General features: G+C 38.7%; 1 protein-coding gene and 1 long non-coding RNA gene across 3 annotated transcripts in view; one reads left to right on the top strand and one right to left on the bottom strand.

Annotated features, from left to right (window-relative positions):
* Positions 1-21723, bottom strand: part of cntnap2a (contactin associated protein 2a) — a 322443-nt gene that overhangs the window by 298256 nt on the left and 2464 nt on the right. The window lies entirely within an intron of this gene.
* Positions 14605-21723, top strand: part of LOC117937546 — a 10944-nt gene continuing 3825 nt past the window's right edge. Inside the window, exons 1-2 of the long non-coding RNA XR_004655177.1 lie at positions 14605-14617; positions 18472-18477. This is a non-coding gene — a long non-coding RNA (uncharacterized LOC117937546). The remainder of the gene's footprint in view (positions 14618-18471; positions 18478-21723) is intronic.

Genomic DNA, 21723 nt, shown 5'->3' with positions numbered 1-21723 from the left:
AAAAAGTGAAGGTGAGTTACCCTATCCTTCAAGCCCACTATTTTCTGTCCTTTCTGAATACACTTTATCTTAAAAGCACTCAAAGGTTTATTTGTCACACGCACACAACCCATATCAGTGTTTAAATCTAAGAAAAATAATAATAATCAGACACCAATAACACAAAAAGGTAATTTGAAAATAAATATCTGTAACCACTTCTTGCTTTTTAAATTATGCATTATAAACATTTGTGTTTTACTCCAAATTCTTCTCTCCACCTTCTATACCTGGGAGATTTTTCTAAAGACAAGAGGACATGTGCATGGTGGTCAGCATCTTTTTGCAGTGGAAAGCACAACTTTTGGGAAAGAGGGGACATTAATTCTGTCTAAATTGTTTTAAATTGATGCAATTGTTTTTCAGTGAAACAAAAAAAAAAAACTTAAACTGTGTCTAGTGAACTATATCTTCAACCATTTCTCGTCCTTGAAGTAAAGTTTGGGAGTGCAACGGGACTTATTGTACACATTGTGGGATCCAGGAAGTCTTGTTTCACTTTCTCTGTCCAGGCTTGTGTCTGCCTCACTGTTTCTGCTAAGATCTGTTCCCTGTCTCTGCAACCATTTCTCCTTTCGTTGTTTGTCACTTTCTTTTTTTTTTTTTGCTCTCCATTTATCCCTCTGTGTCCCTCTTTTTCCACCCTTACCCTCAATGTTATTAGCTCCTTCTCTCTCGCTTTGTCTATAGTGTCATATTTGTTATGAAGTTTTGGTATTAAAAACTAGACCATTTGAAGTCCATGCCTGTATGTGTGTGTAACTTTTTCCAATCCAGTGTTTATCTCCTCTTCTGTTGTCCGTTGTCACCGCACACACACTAGTAGAACCTGTAGCTGATCTGTCTGTGTGTCGCAGGAACGCTGATGTGGGAATGGGGATATGAGAGATCACAAGTGAATGTTTATATGTGTTTTGTTCTTCTCACTTTTTATGTGTTTTGTTCTTCTCAGTTGACAAAAATAAAAAGTGGTAAAAGGAAGAAGGACAGAGTAGAGGAATCCAGGGAAAATGAAAGAGAAGAGAGCAGCATGTGGTGAGGGTAGAGAGGAGAGAGGCTGCATTATGCGGGAGTGAGTGGGTTTCTTTCCCAAAAAGAAAAGTGTGAAGAGGATTTAAAGGGAAATAAGACAAAGTGACTGTGATGGAATATAAAAAGTTTTAACTCAGTAACAAGGCCAGATGATGAATTTATGGCTGCATTGCTAGAATAAGTTATTTCATAGTGTAAAGCTTATGACACTGTATCAGGTGTATCTTACGGGCACACTGCTTATGATTTAGCTGTAAAGGAATGTTTTCAAATCAGTGCTAAAGAGAGTGAAACTAGGACAGAGAGTAAAAGAGGCGGAGTGTTAGAAAAAAAAGATGATGAAAGATGTCAAATGAGAAGGAAAAAAATGAGAGTTGATGGGCGGAGGAAATCTTAATCATTGTAAGGTGAAGAAAAGTAAGGGGAACAACGAGTTGGAGTGATATATTATTCATAATTAGCCGACTCTGTACATTATTTAACAAACGCAACCTGAGTGGAAAGGTGCTACCTGCGGCCACCCGGTTGCTAGGAATGGGAGCCTGGAAAAATGTCTTTCTACTAGTTTATACATCTTGAAAACACATCACACAAAGATGCACTCTTACAGAGCCACCCACTGCATTCTGCATATAACAAAGAACATCTCACTTCGCACAGTGAAAGCTCTGCAGGACTTCAAACATCCTTGATTCCTTCACATTATCCTGCTACAGTACAGCAGGTTGCAGCTGTTTTGCTATCCTGCCTATCCTCAAGGCATCAATATTTACAGCCATATACTATTTTGTTCACAGCTCTCACAGGGGTGTGGAGAAGGCCCTGGGCATACTTGGCCCTGGACAAAACGTAACTTTGGACAGTAGAAAAAGAAATTAGACTGTGTAGTTGTTAAGAGCCCTACCTCTGGAACCACACTGGCCAATGATTGATTATTCTCTCCTTGTGTCTCCTATACTCAGCTGCACTACTTTCTCCAATAAGAGTAGTGTGGACTGCCCATCTTTTCTTTTAAATAAAACTAGAGTAGAATTCTGAGGGTGTGTTTTTGGTAAAAGACTATTTTTTTTTACATTGATACATTGTTACCCACATATGTCATTTTTGAGACTTCAGAGGCTTTTGGATTTTAGTGGATTTGTCTAGCAGGCCATTTTTTCAGGGTTGTCAAGACGGACCCTCTTTTGTCAAGGGGGTGACCTACTGCTGTTTTGGTGCGCTTACAATGGTGGGTAGTCATTCAAACTGCTTGAACAAAGACAATGCATGCACATCTGCTGGAGCTATTTGGCATGACTCATATTTGCCTCTTAGTAGGTTGTTTGGTTGCACTTCAGATGTATATTACAGCTCTGGGATAACAAGATAAGAATGTGTTTCTGCTGTGGTACCTTAGGAGAGAAGAGCCATGCAACAGCAAAGCCACCTTGTTCTTCTTACCTTCATAGTTATTCATTATATTCCTTTAAACAAGATACCAAATGCCAGAGTCATTACCTGGGAACACACATCGTAGTTTCTACGTAATAAACAAGGCTCACAATTGGAATTCTATAATCAGAGATACCATAATTCATTAGATAAAAGCTGGGGCCTATATTTACCTAAACCACAGAAGTTACCCGGCTTTTATCTGAAGCAGGCCTTTATAGGAGGCAGGCCTTTATTTCTAATTCCATCTGTTTGATAACTATAATTGTTTTAAATAAACCATTTGAAATGATAAGCCGTAGCGTTCCTGTGGATAAGAGCATTCATTTTTGAAGAAACATTTGCAAAAATATCACCATACGACAACAGCCAGAAGGGCGACAGAGCAATTTGGGTCAGAAATAATCAAACACCACCATTGTGTCAGTTCGATCCCTGTAAATGTACCAGGTATTTATTTCAAATATAGGTACTACAATATTGCTGGTAGATTAAAATAATAGCATACAGTACACCAGTATGTGATTTACGTTACAGACGGTAGCTAGCTTCGTTCCTAGCTCCAAGCTAAATTGTTTCCTCCCCCCTCCAGCTAGCTAGCCGTGCTCTGCTCTTGTTGGCTAATCTCTTTGGCTTATCATTCTGTTTCTTACAGTATCGGATCCTCCTGGGGTCAATGCAGAATTATCTTGCAGCTTTTTCACCTGAGTTTTACTCCGCATACAGTTTTTTACTTTAGAACTTTTGTTTTGTTGTTGAAAAGTCCGTCATTCACTGCTAGCACTAAATGAGACCCATGTTACATCCAATGTCGCTACTGCCATCTAGAGGCACCTGTATGTTACTCAGCCAAGTGTAGTGTGGAGTAACACATTCAGCCGCACTGACTAAAATACCGGTAGGAAAATAATACTTCACATGAGTACCATAACCCAGAAAAAAAAGCCTGAATATATAGTTGAATCTGTTAACTGTAAGAAATGTACAGCACGGTAAACTTAAATGCACATTATTTGACACGCATTTAGGAGATTATCCCGCACTAATCTTTCCCCGGCCTTAATTTGAGTTCTGCTTTTATTTGTCCGTGTTGACCAAGCCTCCGGCCACTATCAGACGCCGGATTTTAATTGACTGCCAGTCTTTTTTTAAGGATTTACGGTATCCGCAATGTGCATTTAGTGGGATTTCTATATTCCAGGACTGATTTTTATCCCAAAATGCTTCTAAATCTGCAGTCTTGCAGAGTGCGGTCTCGCCAAATGTTTTGACTGTTTTCAATAATAATGCTGGCTGATTCTCCAGAGCTGAAGATTACAAATGCTTGACAGAGCTTGACAGCTAGTCTGTAACTGGTTTAAGCTTAAGTGTGGCAACATTACTTCTTCTTTTCCCGTCTTTGATGCAAGACGAATTGTAGCCAGCTAAGACCCTTATTAGCTTACAGAAGGAATAAGGGTGATCACAGCGTAAATTTGTCTTGACGTAATTATATTTATTTCATCTTTCAATTGCTAAAATTGTGGAGATTTGTATTAATGTTGGATATACTGTAAATATACCTTTAAAATGTTATAGTACATCTTGTTTCAGACTGTTCACAATAAAGTGTACATTATGTTATGCATTTAACAAGGAAAAGCAGACACACAGATCACAGCACATACAACAATGCAAAAAAAAGCATACACATTTCCTCTTAAGCCACAGTAATAAGGAGCCCAGAAACAAAATAAATAAATAGATAAACAGATTTGTGCTAATGTTTCAAACAAGCTGTATTTCCACTATGAAAAATCAAAAAAAAAAGAGAACTGTCAACATCTATCAACGTAGACCCCAGTTTGGGGAAAACTAAAATGGGTGATATTGGAAGTATTAGTAAGTAGAGGAAAGCACTTTGTGGTAGCTAAATCAGTATAAAAACTTTTAATTTACTTTATTTTAGTATGGTATGTATGTATGTATGTACTGCATGTATTTTACCAATGCCACATACAGTAGTGAGTTAATAGGATTTTCCAACTGTTTGTTTGTAACCAACACTAACTGCAGAACTAAGGGATGGATTAATTAATACTGTCCGAAAGAAGAAACATTTTGTTGATCCCATGGCCTTTCATCAAGCTCTTCAAACAGCAATTCAATGATTATGAAAGTAATAGTGAAGTTGGGTTAAATAAACAGATCCTAGACAAGTTCTACACGCATGCAGCGTGACAAGAAGGAAGGAAAACAAAGGGGGTACCTTCATCTACACCTCCGCCATATACTCTATACACTGTACTATTGCCAAACTGTTGGACAAACTATTGGCTACTGCATTGTATTGCATTCATCACTTATAAACATTCAGATATCCCCTATCGAATATTCTCTAAATATGCATTTGTCAAGTACATCACAACCACAAGCATTTGTGTTGCATTATTTAGCGCTTGTGATCTGGCAGTGTGATTTATGTTTAAAACATGTTTTGGCGCTGAATCAAGTGCAACAATTCCCACTGTGGCCCCACACAAAGAAACAACTTGTCAGTTTCTTATAGTACCAGAAAGTGTCAGTTATATACTAGCATCAATGGTGGCGGAAGTACTTAATCCATTTCCTTTGAGTAAAAGTATACATATCCCAATGGAAAAACAACAAATTGAAATGTCATTCTTATATGATGGTGGGGGGGAGGGTGGGCTCACAGCAATTTGTGAGCCAAACATCTAAAATTCTAATAAACAACAAATAAATATAGCTGAATTAACATTTGGTAAACATTTCTATCTGAAATATACTTGCCTTCTAGCTCTAACTGATATTATGCCAAATTACAAACTATATTCACAAAAAAAAAATTTGCAGTACAAATTTGGAGCAGCAGCTGCAGCGCATGGAGTATAACACACATTTGACGGCTACTCAGTACAGTTGTTCTAGTGGCCACTGAATAGATCTACTGGAGGACTTAGAGGTTAAGTGCCTTGCTCAAGAGTACTATGAGAGTTGTTGCTGTAAAAAGGAAGTGCACTTCAAAACTATTCTTGTGCCTACTGTGGCATTTTTTGGTCATGTCATCACATCCTCTTTGTGTAATTAGGGTGTGGTACTTAGAAGTCATTTTGGATAAAAGCATCAGATAAGTGTACGAGACAGAGTCTAAAATGGTGAATGTACTGTATATGTACCTGTAGATAGAAGTTCTTCGCATAAGCTAATATCAGTTGTACACTATACAACTGGATATATATTAGAAACTGATTTCAGATAGTGTGATTAAGTGAGTTCATTCTTTCACTTGGGTGTCCATTAGCAAACAGAACAGTTGAAAGGACAAAGATATTGGAAAGGAAACGTGAAGCACAGGGAAAAGGAAAAGGGTGGGGAGGGGTTGGAAAAGAGGTAATAAAAATCAAAGACAGAAGACAGGGGAAAAAACATTGGCATGCACTAGGCAGATTTGTTTCTTTTTGGATTCCACTTGAGCATAATTACTCCTTTCACATGCACCCACAAATACCTTCCATGGTATCAGCTCACATTGCACTTTATACCAGCCAAGGTTTATACAGGGCAGAGGGGACAGTGACCTTCTGTGCTGCATCTGCTACATGACATTTAAGAAATCACGTTGCTACAAAAAGCCAACATAGCCCAAGTTACACTGTACCAGTATTGAAGTGAAGATAATGGGTAGACGATCAGTCTAGGTGCTAGTTCTGGGTTTATTGCCAGGTTTACTCAGGTGTCTAGGCCAGAACACCTCTAATTATTCCAGAGTTCCAGCTGAGAGATAATTCATGATCCGTTTCTTTATTTCTCTAGTTTTTGTGTAACGGTAATTTTAAGCGTGAGGGTTATTCTGGGCGTGAGGGTAATTCTGGGTGTGGTTTCTATAAAGAGGGAATCAAAATACATATGCAAAACATATGCATACACTCATTCCTCCTTATGCACTAATATACATTACCAAAGATAAAATAAATAATAGTAAGAATATGACTATATCTCTCTAACTCTAACAATGTAAGCAGACAAGAAGGAATTCAAACACTTATTATATGGGATTCTCAGCTTCTCCCTCCATTTGTTAAGTTACAGATAATGTAGACCGCACTTCCTGTCATCTATGATACGCTTTTAAGCCTCCAACTAACTAAACGGCTGACTGCTTTTATTGTGGAAATTCCAAACAGGATGCTAATTTTCTTTAGCACAACAGCCGCGTAGTGACCCCTTAAACTCTTAACTCTCCTCCACATTAAATAGAACAAACAACAGCTGGTTTAACTGATTTCATGCCGTGAATGTGAGATATTAATTTTAGCCACATGACGTTAGCAGTACTTTAGTAATAAAGAGAGAAGAGCCAGCTTAGCCCTAGTGTATATTCTGGGCTATCGGTCTCTTTCTGAAACCAGAAATAACTTTGGGGCCTTTTCTACAAGGATTGCCCTGTTCAAGTTCTTTTTTCAGCATCATGGACCCAACAATAGCAAAATAGAATTTAAAAAAGAGTCAGCACCTTGCTCATACATGCAAATAGGTACTGTAAGCCTACACCCATTTTGCTGAGAATAAAAAAAATTACTTTTTCACATAACATGAAATGCTTTTAGTGCAAAAGTGTTTAAATGAAAGGTCCTTAGAGCATCATTTTTCTCTTATCATAAAGACTAAAATCGCATCTACACTTTGTGCAAATGTGGTTTTAGTCTTTGTGTAGATGTGGCGTAAGCAGCAGGTTAGCGGAGCAGCTGCAGCTTTAGATCACTGTTTGTGTTGTGTTCAGGCAATGTAATGAGAGTAGGCCAATATGCAGGAAAATATGCTTGAACAAAAATGTGCTTTGGGTTGCCTATAAAGAGAATATAGTGTAAGTGAAACTTACTAAACAAAGCTGAAACGCTTCCTATGTAGACATGGCATAACACCATGTCCACAAAAGGAGGCGTAACATGAGCACATCTGTGCCCCGACTGTGTCTACACAGGATGAGTTCATGCACAGTATTGAGGGTGGGTCACCGGCATTTTTTTGTATAATACGTTCACATATAGTGCAGCTTACATGGCTAAAGAAATAAGTTGAACCAATTTATTTAGCAGACAAAGGCCTTTATACGTAGGCCTAAAAAGGTATTAAAGGTTTTCACTCTTGATTTTTTTGGCCAATACATGTCACCATTCTAGTATAGATAGTATAGTATAGTATAGTATAGATTCCAACCTAATTCCACTTCAACAAATGTATTTACAACAATCCATCTACAGATGATACTACATTTAATTCTAGTCAATCTGCATATAACCTCAGCTGCTACAAACAGCAAAACACACAAGTTTAACATTCTATGTTTAGCACATGGTGGGCTCATCAATACAATCTCATTGAATATTCCATGTGAAAACACTTCTGTCGTTGCATTTTTAGTAATTTATGTCTACATCAACCTGTCTTCATGGGGGAGTCATGGGGAAACGCTCTGAACCTCACTAGCCATGATGTACAAGAAGAACGCAGAGAGGTAAATAAGACACACACATGCACAACACTAGGATGGTTTCACAGGATCACCCATTACCACCCTCTGAAGTGTGCGAGTTGCTAATGGTTTTGGATCACATTCAGGGAGAGTCTGTGGCCTGACTGTCCATTAGCTGGCTGACACACTCTGCTGACTAAACACAACACTTCCAGTGCCCTTGTCCTCTGTTCCTCTCTCCCATTCCCCCCCTTCATCTTGGAAATGAAAGTAGCCCACTGAGTTTGTGTTTCTCTGTCTCTGTCTTTGTTTGTTTGTGAGCATATATAGAGTACAGGTATAAGTGTGATTACCTAATTGAGTTTGAGCAATCCAGAAGACAGAGAGAAAAGGAGCAGGGCAGTGGACTTTTCAAATGGCTATATCAATTAAGCTACTGACCCACAACAAACTGGAATGAAAAACTACGTTATAGAGACTATTCTTTTTCATTATGAATTAGCGTGTTGAATGTCAAAAGACAATGCCAAAGAATAATTTTAAAAAGTTAAACTTTTCTGAAAAATTAAAAACTTTGATAAGTTGATGACTGAATAAAGAACTGTGTACATGTAAATATATAATAAAATAATATGATGAATTAAAAGCACCATGAATGCAAGGGAACTATTCTAAACGATAATGAATAACATTTCAAATACAAAACAAAGATTATTTTGCTCTAACTACCACCACCATTTGTCAGCAAGGCTGACTGCCTATGACATGGACTGCGAGGGATAAACCCGTCCTGCACACCTCGATGCACAAACTACACTAGCTTCCCATCCAGCCAAAGGATCAGACCCCACACTGAGCTTTTAGGGCAGCACTTTGCACCATGTCCTTCAAAGAATGCCAAAGAGCATTTGTCTCTTCTCTGCTCTCACAGTCAATCAATAGCACACTTTTCTGCCTCCTTAGTAAAAAGCATAGAAGACTTCTGCTGCACTGTGTGTGTGTGTGTGTGTGTGTGTGTGTGTGTGTGTGTGTGTGTGTGTGTGTGTGTGTGTGTGTGTGTGTGTGTGTGTGTGTTGCATGCGATTGTGAATTCCCTTAACAACACAGAGAAACCTGCACGGACAAACTAGCAAACACATGACCACACTCGCTAACCCATTCATACTCAGATGTGCAGACAGGAATCACAATGCTTACATTTTCTATCTATTGCCCAAGCTGCTAAGGAGCATGGTAGGTTGCTGTCTGAGTAGATAAATCTATGAATCAGATTTGATGTTTTGTGTCTACCCGCCTGGCTATTTGTGTGTGTGTGTGTGTGTGTGTGTGTGTGTGTGTGTGTGTGTGTGTCAGCCATGTACTCAATCAGCATCTCTGCTCGTCCCAGACATAGATTAAAGAACTGAAACTGATCTGTGATCAGCAATGCTGTAATCCCCTCCATGATGGCCACCATCATTTCAGCTCTAGACAACGAATAGATTTGCCAGCAAACGGGATAAGCATTTATTAAGTAATAATATTAAAACTAATTCCCAAATATTTCCATTTGTAATCACAAATTGGAAATGTAAAGCGCACCGTGAATTTAAATGTGTCGCACGCATAACCAACCGTTTACAGGGGTCGTACACCTTTTCCAAGGTCAAATTCAATTACTTTAAAAGGTCCATTTTAAAGTTTTTTCCAGCAACTTAAACCACCGTAAATTAAATACCAATACATGTTCAAAATAATTTAAATTACTAAGTATTTAAGCAAAACAAGTTTTATTTTCAAGGCGTATCACTGCCTAAGTAGACTTGGCTTGCTATCTAACCTTTGAACAGAAATATATACATTTCTATCAGAAGTAGATAATATATTTATAGGCCTTGGTTTTGGGACACATACATAGAGATTGGCATGGTTTTATTTCAGTTAGACTAATAGCCTGTTTGATTTGCATTGAGAGATGATTTTATAGAAAGTAACCCATGCCAATCTCTATGTATGGAGAAGGGTATGTGACGATGTGGGGTTATTTTAATTCCAAAGGCCAAGGGAACTTTATCAGGATGCATAGTATCCTGGATGCATGAAATAACTGGCCTTGAATAATCTAAATCTGCGTGCCTCTATGGGAATCCAGTCTTTGCTGGGATGCAGGGCCGCCACACTGCAGCAGACTCGCTGTGGCAGACCATGGTAAAGTCGGTTTTATATTTGACATTATTAATTAGACACTATTAGACTATTAGACACATTCCAAAAAATCTATTATGGAGTTTGACCTTCCAGTAGAAAACCAACTTTACCATGGGCTGTGACAGCTGGTCATCGCTCATTGCACAGAAAGCTAAAGACACTGTTCTTGACGTGATTTATCATAATAATTTTAATTGAACAGGTTGCAAAAATCAATTACAAATTTGAGTATTTTCAAGCATTGCATTCAAAATTCAAGCACTTTTAAAACCTTGAAAATCACAACATTAAAATTCAAGCATTTAAGGATTTCAAGCACCCGTACGAACCCTGAGTTTAATAGGGAATTAATGAAATTCCCGACAAATCAACTGAGCTGCCAAAGGATCGACCCAACTCAAGCTACAGTCTTTAATATTGTCTTTAACACTTTCAGCAGCTCTAAACTGAGCTCATTCTTGATCAACACATGGGGTATATTAATTAGTAATATGACCTCTTTCCACAAAGGCCAGGATTAACCAGAAGTATAAGTGCATATAAACAGATTGTACGGTATGTGGGAGGAGGGGTGGTGGCAGAAAAAGAAAACGTATTTTCCAATACAGAAACTGTTTCCCAGAAACTGAAACTCTTTCAAGAACCAAGAAACGATACTCTATTTTTCCATGCAGAATCTGGTTCAATTATGAATTCTTTGGCCACAGTTCCAATACCCTAAAAGAGTCTAAGCAGCTGACATACATTTCACTGACCCAGTAAATGCAGTAGAGGCACTAATGAAAATCACTGACTAATCAAATGCAAACTATACAAGAATAATATTTGATTAGGGACATTCTAAATATTAGTTGATTGATAAAGAGCAAAAGGAACAAGTAATTGAGTTTATGGAATGGGCCGATGTCCTAACACCAAAAATACAAAAGAAAAAAAAAAGTGTTTTACTACTCCAAACTTCAGACATATTTATGGTTCCTCTGAGTAGACACCCAGCATGACTTGGTTAAGTAGCCTGCTATCTAACTGTGCTATTTAGTTAGCTAATGAGTTACACCACCTGTGTATTACTTGCTGAGATATATCACTCCTTTAAAGAAAATATTCCACAACATACAACACAACTCAAGATGTCTGTGAAAGTGCTCCAACCAGGACTGAAGCCATTCTGAACAAAGCTTGCCTTATTTTCCGGTGAGTCTGTTATTTTATCTTAATGCTGCATAATATATGAATAGATGGGTAAAGACAGCATGATAAGGAGAGACAAAATGGTAAGGAAAGTCAGATTACTACATTAAAAAAAACAGGAACAAAGGTGGCATTTAATAGACAGAAAGCAGAATGAAGTAGGTAGGAGTAAGAGGCAACGTGTGTGATTAAAACAGTCAAAAGTATCCGAGTAAAATGACAGGAGAGAGAAGAGCACATAGACCACGACAGATGGGCACCAAGCGAGGAAAAAACGACAAAGACAGCTGCAGTGAAGGAAAATAGAGGAAAGCAGAGAGAAGGCAGGTGAAAGAATGGGTCTAAAGAGGAAGCAGTGACCCCTGTCTGACTAAGCTTAGTTTAAACTGTAACAGCACCTTGAACCAGAGCTAATAGACCACTCCCACATCCTTGCCTCAACTCTCTCTTTTTCTTCATCTTATACTACATGCAAAGCTATTTTCTATCACACAATAACCCACACTTCCTCCCACACTTAGCCCCTGCTATACACCAACATACACTTTGACACATATGCTGTACACAAAGATGGGCTAAAGCCAAGGTAGGTGGTTTGCAGTACAGACTATGTACAAATGGATTTTCTGCACATGTACTATAAATTAGGGCTGCATGACTAATTGTTTATAAGATTGCAATCTCAATTCAGGCATGTGTAAAATCTCATTTGTTAGGGACAACGATTCAGTCATTTTTGCTTTTGAGAGTTGCAAATTTAGAATGAGAATTAGAATTTAGAATTTGTCATTGCTGTGGCATGCACAAATGTACTTTAAGACAGACTCTTCCTGTACCCACCACTTGGCTAACATTTAACCAATAAAATTTGCTACAAAGCTTTCTGTGACGTCATGCTGGTTTGCCGCAAAGAGTGTCCCATCTTTGGTCGTGGTTATATATTGCAGGCGGACATAACCCTAGTATGTAGCTTTTTTAACGCGCTCCTAACAGTAAGGTTACTGGAAAATGTGTTAGCTGTACCAGAAATATTATTAGACATATGACTTTGGCTATTCATCTCCCACAGTCTGGCTATGCTTGTGGAGACACACTCAGTAAGCTAAATAGCCTAGGCTACTTGACTGTCACCAACATTTTAGTGAACATCTTCTGGCTGGATATGCTGACTGTACAACATGCAAGGCATGCAGGTCAATGTGTGTTTCCTTTAATGTATGGTTGCCTACTGTCAATGAATGAACAAGTTTATTAGCAAAAGTGGCATACATGAATGCAGATTTATAGTTACATAACATTTGGTGTCATTTTCCCGTTGCAAGATTCTATTTGTTATTCCGTCTTCTGCACAAATTGTTTACCCAACTTAATAGCAAGTGTTATCCTACTTACATTTAGTTCGAAACAATCCTACTCAACTAAACTACTGTGTATGGAAACTAAAGAAGTTGCGTGATGCTACTTCCATCACAGACAATATGTTCTCCAACCAATTGTACTACTGTGGATTAATGGGGACGTAGATGCGCAGATAGATAGGTATAGCAATTGTTTTGTTACTATGAATGTATGTTGTTTACCGTGTTGGTATTTTAGTACATGTTATTTAATACAGTTCCATGCAATTGCTTTGTTTCTTTTTAGGATACCTTTAAAGACATTTCACCTGAGACGCATATGAGAATTGGAATCTCAATTCTTACCAAATAAAATGTGCTTTCATTTCATCAAGTATTGTCCAAACTTCCTGTACCTTCACATATGAGCAGCGGTACACATGCAAAGTTACTAGGGATGTCCGAAGACAATCCTAAGGTTTAGTCTCAGAGCCAATCCTAAGGCTCAGATGGTACAGCCCATCGCTTTAGGCAATGGCAGACAGTAGCCGGGGCAGGTTATATCAGTTGTTGCTAATTAACATTAATTCAGCAAGTAACTTGATGGCAGGACTAAATTCCATTTGGCGGTTGTTGGGTTTGTGTGCTCTCTGCAAGCCCGTGTCTTTACTCTGCCAAAAATCACTCTTTAATACCGCTGTAAAATCGGGAGCAGACTTGGACTGTTTTTGGTTCTCTCTAGGGTGGCACATGAGGTTAGCTTCAGGAGTCACATTCTTCAGTGAAACCTTCCTTAATTATCAATTATCAATCCAAGCAACATTTGAATTAAGACTTTAAGTGTTTGGCTCAATTAGCTTGTAAAAGATAAAATGAGGGCTACATCTGCTATGTTTCAGATACATATTTAATCAATATTTAGGTAAATATAAGTAGCAGATTGGACGGAAAAATATTAAAGAACTTGGATTGGGATGAGAGAAAAATACAAAGTACACACACACACACACACACACACACACACACACACACACACACACAAAGAGAGAGAACTCCAGTTTGCTTTTCCAGTTACATTTCTTCTCCTTTCTTTATATCTTTCTTCTTCATTTTCACAAACACTCATACATTCACCACAATGAGAAACACACCCACAGTCTTACATTATAGCTTCACTATACTGAAATAGAGATACACACACAGAAATACACAGGTTATGTTTTCCAAGTGACTGGCTGGCTACAGTATGTTCCCATTCTGCCTCTTTGCTTTCCCTCTGAGTCTAAAGAGAAAAGGGAGGAGTGTTTCTTCAATGGAAGTAGCCCAAAGATTAATTCACTTAATCTCAGGCTGTAAATGGGGTATTCAAGCGGCTTAAAAAACAAATTGAATGCAAAGGCTGAGAGTAATAACAACATTTGTCTTAGCTGCAGCACAATGCCCTTTTCCACCACACTCTTCCACACAAGCTGGTGGCTAGATTTCCAACATCCATTATGACAGAAAGGGACTTGTACGTGCATGCGCTGTCTGACATACACACAAACTCGCTCTCTCACAGACATATACACACACATTTTGACTGTGCTATCTGCTGTATGTATGCCATGACAAAAAAGATGGGAGAGTGAAAGGAATGGTGAGACTCAAAATCACTGATTTGTGTGTCAAAATCACTGATTTGTGCGCTTGTGTGTGTGTGTGTATATATATATATATATATATATATATATATATATATATACACACACACACACACATACGCACACACAGACAGTTGGAGAGATGTGCTTCTGTTTGTAATGTGTAATCCCCCGATTCATCATATTAACCATCAGGCATGACAGATCAAAGGGTTAATGTTGCTAAAATATAGGTTAAACTCAAAGAAAGAGTCAAGCAAAAGCAACTGTTTAATTATCCAGTGACAATCCCTTCAAGTAAACTATTTAATTCAAGGATTACAACTTTTTATTGCTAGATCACCGACAAACTCTGGGCTAATGACTTTGTGCTGATTATTTTTACATGAGCAATAACTAATTAGATAATGAAATTACTCAAAATGTCATTACATCGCTGTAATCACAATGTAATGTACTCTCTATGACTAAATAATGTATGTATGATTAATCCGTGTTATCCATGCCATCAACATCCATCCATCCCTTTTCATCTTCTTTCTTATAAGCAAAGTGTTCCAGACGTCCCTCTCCCCAACATTTTCTGGCGCTACCTGGGGAAGCCCCATGTCAGATGAGCTATATCATTTCTGAGTGTTCTAGGTCTAACCACAGATGCATCTTACCAGTTAGACTTGCCCGGAATACCTCAAACACGAGGGTCTCAGAAGTCAGCCTGATTAGATGCCCAAACCACCTCAATGGGCCCCTTTCAACATGGCGCTACTTTAAGCTCCTTTTGGATGTCTGAACTCTTTACTCCATCACTAAGACTGGGCTCAGCCACCCTACGGGGGTAACTTATTCTGGCTTCTTGTATATGTGATCCCATTCTTTCAGTCACTACCTAAAGCTCAAGACCTTAGGAGAGGGTCAGAACACAGATGGACTGGTAAACCGAGAGCTCCCTCTTCACCACAATGTCACAAAGCCCTCATTGCCACTGACGCCACACCAAACCGCCTGTCCATCTCACTCCATTTTACCCTCCCTCATTAACAAGACCCGGAGATACTTAACCTCGAGCGCTTGGAGTAGTAACTCACTCTCAATCTGGAGGGAGCAATCCATCGTTTTCTTGCAGAGAACCATGGAGGTAATGACTTCCCTTTTTGTGCAGACACTTGTTAATATGGACCACTCTTGCTTCCCAAGTCAAGGAACACAGCACTCACGCAAGATAAGCTCAAAGTTCAAAATAATTACTATAGCAATTCTTTTATTTCCTTTATTGTAGTGCTCAAATTAATAACCAGTCTGACGTTAGCTGGGGAACAATCAGCTTGGATTTCAGCTTGGATTTCAAGCAAAAAAAGATTTAACAAAAAGAGCAATCCCAGGACAGACCACTGAGTTTACTGCCTCCATGTGGCAAGGAAACTCAAACTACTGCACACGGTCACCAAAACCAGGATGGTCAAATACAAAATAAATCAATGACTAATGACAGGCTGTGCTTTAATAAAGCAATATGTACTGAAAAAAACAAAATGCAACTTTAATTAGAACATGCATTTCTTTCAATAAATGCTATACTTTTATCAACACCAATTAAAACAAGCAATAATACATTGATGTTATTACTCTCCCAAGTAATATAGTGCCTCTAGTACATGTACAGTATACATTGTCAGTCACTTTTTGCGTAAAGAATCGGTGAGTGTAGTTGAGATATTTAAAACAGAAGACCAAAGCCACCTGACTAGAAGAGCTAGAAACGCTTGCCCACCAGGACAGGTTCTTGGATTCGGTCCCTGGCTGCACCTTGCTGCTCCCTTGTATTGGAAGTACTTCAAGAGCATGTACAACACTACGCTCTAGTCAGTAGGTCTTAACTTTCTCCCTTTCACTGACAGAAATTACTGCGCTGTTTTACTTTACTTACATAATCTTTCTAAGACTTCCTAGTACCCTGGTGCAGCTCACTTCTGGCAATCCCCCAAGATTGATTGAGGCCGGATGTTGCACCCTTATAGCTTCCTCTTGTGATTTAACTGGTACATTAGAGGCTAAAACAAACACTTAAACTCCATTCTGTTCACTTTTGGAAAAACTCTCAGCCTATTTTAGACTCACAACAAAATCAACTGGACAAAAACAAGGAGTTCACAACTAAATACAGAGAGTTTCCCACAGTTTCAATTGGTGCCAATGTTTAAGTCCTGTATTTCCTCACTAAATGTTTTAATTATTTTAAATATGAACAAATATGGGAAAGTGCAGAAGAAGATAAGGGCCACCTGTGAAAAATGTATTTGAGTTCTGACTTAAAACTTAAAACTCAAGACATTTGAGGGCAAATCAAATCAAATGTGTCTAGTAAAATTGGTTTACAAATATATTGAAGCAAAAAACACAGTTGCTGAATGTGCTTCATGGTACACCTGCGACATTTACAATAATTGTTGATAAGGTTCAGAGATTTGAAAGCTCTGTAAAAGCCACATTATAATGTAAACTTCTCTAGAGTCTGCTGATGGGGCAGGTTTAGCTGCCCAACTCATGTATGACGCTGCATGGATTTCTAAACTAAGATCTTGGAGCAAAATTTAGCTCCTGAGATTTCAGGATTTTTTAGCTACGCTTTCATTTCTAACATTTGTTTACTGTTATTCAGGTTTTACATTTTTTTCATTGCGTATTCCCCTGCACTTTGTAAAAAAAAAAAAAAAAAAAAACTACAGTATGGCTGTGTTTGTGTGTGTGTGTGTGTGTGTGTGTGTGTGTGTGTGTGTGTGTGTGTGTGTGTGTGTGTGTGTCTGTGTGTGTGTGTCTGTGTGTTTCTTTCAAATATCCAAACCGTTTATTCAATCTACTCAACACTTGGCTTCCTGGGTAGCCATAAACTTGCGGTTTAGAATTTGGAGCAGTTTGGACAGCATTAAATATTGTATGCTGTAAATAAACTAAACAACCGCACAATAAAAGGTTGAGGGGAAGAAAAAATGTCTTACATGTCTACCTTTCCCCAAAAAATATGTTTGACGACACTAGATGTCAAACAGTTCTGATGGTTGATTAACGCAGTTTTTTTTGCTAAGTGGCTCTTATAACAGAAATGGATGGGTGGCGTTGCAGATTGTATATCACAAAATGACATTATTAAATGAATAAAATGTAGAGCTACCACACACATTTTCCTCATGGACTCATGGCGGTGCACCATGCAGTGACATTTTTCTTTCAGATAAATGTAGTAGTGCAATGTTTACCTTCGGAAGTAGAAGTACACAGACAGTAAGTCAGTAGGTAAGTGGCATATTAAGTTATTTTGGGGTACAATGGTTCTGTAGAAAACTACAAGCACCAATACCACACGCTAAGCAATTGGCCCGTTCCAAACAGGCAGTGTACTAGTACACATTTTACAATAATGACGATGACAACAATGACGATGACAAAGATGTACAATAAGCGGATTTTAAGTGGATATTCACATCAACTGAAAAGACGATTATGAAGGATATTATACGATCAATCAAGTTGTTAAAAAGACAGGCAACACCAAGTGAAGTTTTAGGTTACCGGTACATAGCCCAATCCATTTTCTGACAAATGCAAGGTTGCAGTCTGATGTAGCTAGAGATTAAAATAACAATGGTTATATTGAACGACAAGGTGTCAGAGAAAATCCTTGCCTCCTGACCATTTTTCCTCGAGCTGTCTCTCCTCATCCTTTTCTTTTTCTGATAAATGCTGCCTCTTCCTCTCCCTATCCTGCCAGCCCTCTCTCGATCTTAGAGACTCTTGTCTAACGAGGTGGACAGATTCTGACGTGTTCTAATGAGAACACATTCCACTAGAATAACTTCTGATCTGTGCGCGCACGCACACACTCACACACAACAATTTCTTACACAGTATGTGCATGCATGCTTCTCTGTATGTATGTGTGTTATGTTACTAACATTGTTAAGTGAATTATGCTGCATGACTGGTCAGGGCACATTTATATCACTGTGGCCTTGCTCCCATGATGAAACATAGATAGCCTCGCAGTAGCATTCACTTTCAAGAGAGAAATTTCAATTCTTCAGGAGACCTACCCAGCACTCCAAGTATAAAGCAGGAAATTGACAGGGGAATAGAAAAGAAGAAAACAGTTTGATGCTCTGACCATTTGTTTCTAAATATTACAGTAAAGTTTTGATTTTGAACTATGCCATTAATTTAAAAAAACGTAATTTTTAAAACATGCAGTTGACTTGTGTCATATAAAGTGTTACCAAGCATGTTAAGATATCATTTTCAAGTCAAATACATTTACATTTGGTTGCTGTGAAATGAAGCAATTCTCATTTCTTGTGTTATGGAAAAAAAAGTGAAAAGCAGTAGATCATAGGTCAAGCATTTTTGTCTTAAAAGCATGCAAATCGTGAATTTATGTTTTAGTGGGATAAAATGTTCATGCCGTGATGGGCAAGCAAAAGAGCTGTAGGAGACTAAAAGAGAAGAACACAATGTGTCTGTGTGGCTGCGATCCATGTCAGTCTTGGTGTTCCAGTGGAAACACAGATCAGGTGCTGCTTTTATAGTTTGCATGCACAAGCAGACGCATCACATTACTCCCTTACAAAATGGCTAGAGGGGACAGATTGTGAGGAGAGAGACTGGGTGGATGAAAAAAGAAGTCGACAAATGATAGAGTTATCGTGATTATGGTCCCAGCATAAGACCACTGAGGAGAGCCAAGTAAGAAGAGAGAGAATTAGAGATAGTTAGGGACAAGTAAAACGGCAGTAAGCAAGTGGCGAATAAAACAGAATTACCGTAAATAATGAAAAAAACGGGGGGATTGGAAGATTAAGGGGGAGGAGTAGGAGGGAGTAAAAAGAATCATCAGGGGTAGTTAGGGATAAAGACAGGCTAGAATAGCAAGGAGAAGGTGGAAGGAGAATTTGGAAAAAATATGGGGAAGGTTTATTGGAAATAGAATAACACTTGGGGGAAGGCAGTATCATGTCACTCTTTTTTCAGGGTGAGTTTTTCCTTCTGTCAACTTTCTGTTGGTGTTTTAGTGTAGAGTGGAGGGGTTTGAGAGGAGGGGCCAAAGAGAGCGTATGTTACATGTAATCTGGAGAAAACGCCAGTCTTCTGGACCCACAGCTCGCTGCTCTAAAGCCTGGCATTACCACACAGCCAGCGTACGGTAACGTCTTCCATGAGTTCACCTGGAACTCCGAGACAGCAACCATGTTTACTTACAGTACATCAGTTTTTCTCTGCTGCCGTTTGTCACACCGAACCAGGCTTGTTAAAGTGAACTTAACTGACGGGAAAAAGGTCCGCTAAAACAAGCTCTAAAGTTAGCTAATGTCAAGAGCTAACGTTAGGCCTGTGACAGACAACGGCAAAGAGAAACAGATTTACTTTCCGTTTAGAAGCTCCAGGTAGCAATTTCACCTGGAGGAAGCCGTTGCTGTAGATGTACAGTAAAGCCAGAGGCTGACTGCGGTCGGGTCAAGCAGTTGTGCATGACAACGGAGATAAGGCGCTCTGTTTTGCTGTGTCACTTTTAGGCGTATAGTACCCTACTCAGGTCTGAAAGAATTGCCTCCTTCGGTACTATAGAAAAACAAGTAAAGTTGCATTTTAAGAATTTTAGTACAGACTTGGTACCGCAGTACCAGTTCCCTGACATCCTTAGTGCAGAGGAGCAGTAGATTTTAGAAAAAATAAATAAAATAAATAAAAAAAATACAGGAAGAAGTGGGCAATTCAGACAAAGGGAGGACAGGACAGATGAGAAAAATGGCAATTTACAACTAGACCTTGTGTCCCAATTCTGACTCACTTGAAGCAATGCATGATAAATCTACCAATGTTGACAACCACACACAGGCAGGTGCACACATGAAATACACAGGGGCAAAAAAAAAGAAAAAAGCTAAACAACAAGCACTGAACTGATCCGAGCCAAACCAGACTGCTTGCTCCAGCTCTAATCCTATTATTACCACCTCCAACTGGGAGCCATCACATACATACAAACACAAAGACAAAATACAGGGCTACAACAGGCATCATGTTTACCTGTTTGTTGGTTAAAGTGTTGGTTTTACAAAATTATAGCGATATTCCATTGACATTTTCCCGACAGAGACGGATACGATAATAATAACAATGCCTAATTTGTAGAAATGAGAAATACTGTCCAATGTTAACTAAGTGGGACTGTAAGGACATCGATTATTGTCTTGGTTGCTTTAGATCAGCCACATTTTTTTCAAACGGTTTAATGAATCATATTTTAGAACATGAAACCCTGTCTTGCCCTGTGTGGCCCTGGAGGTGCAACCAGACTGTTGTCTACAGTGTGTCAAATGGCCTGGGATGCTTAATGAGGAGAAAAAGCTAATCTGATTCTATATCAGACAGGCTCTAGGGGCATCCCATTTAGCCACCCATAGTGTCACTAACACACTGACTTAAAAGGCACATTCTTTACTTTTCAAACATACTGGTGCGGAAAATATTAAACAACATTAAACCCTGTCCTTTACACAGGGAGCAATGTTGCAGCGCAGGAGAGTTCAAGGCTGATTAAAGGAAAGATTTACAGTTTCAAACAATGATGTCAAAGTTAACTTTCATGAATACTGTACAACTGGGCCAAATATGTGAAATATCTGTGCACACATAAATACACACACACACACAATATGCATTAAGTTGATATTCCTGTTGCCACGTGAACCATCTTCAGAAAAATGTGTTGATTTGAATTGCAAATGGAAATGAATGTCCTGATGATTATGAGACATCATAGTAGGTGCTGAGAGACCTTGCCTCAGACACTACAACAACACATTTACATACTATACAGTGACAACTCATTAGAGCAAGGACAAATGCATTGTTCTTCAGTCGTGTGAGCACCTGTGGTTGTGCATGCACCTCTGAGCTCATGCGTGTGTGTTCATTTCATTTTGCCTATATAGACGATCAGCACTGATATCACTAGTCAATTGAGTGGTACTGAAATAAAATTGACAGATGCTTTAGGCCAAGCTTGTGTAGGAAAGAAATCCCTGGGATATGTTTACAATCATTTGTGGAACAAAACATGCATGAACAAGCATAATCCATACCCAAATGGGCAAAACACAATAAATGTGCCTGTATTACTTTCTCTTTCTTTCATTGGTATAAATACCTCATAAAAGCATTTTCAGTGTGCACTTTGGGGACTCCACACAGTCAGTGGGCCAACCAGCCCATTGCTGTTTAGTCTGTGAGTTTGTTTGCAGGATGGAGATGTTATTCTTTTGCCTCAGACCATTGGTTACAATGATATTGTCTATTCCCCCAAGTGTTTCACATGTAGTCCCTGAGGAGGGATAAAGTC

The sequence above is a fragment of the Etheostoma cragini genome, chromosome 22 (assembly GCF_013103735.1).
Source record: "Etheostoma cragini isolate CJK2018 chromosome 22, CSU_Ecrag_1.0, whole genome shotgun sequence".
Taxonomy (NCBI): domain Eukaryota; kingdom Metazoa; phylum Chordata; class Actinopteri; order Perciformes; family Percidae; genus Etheostoma; species Etheostoma cragini.
This window is presented reverse-complemented; position numbering and strand designations above follow the sequence as displayed.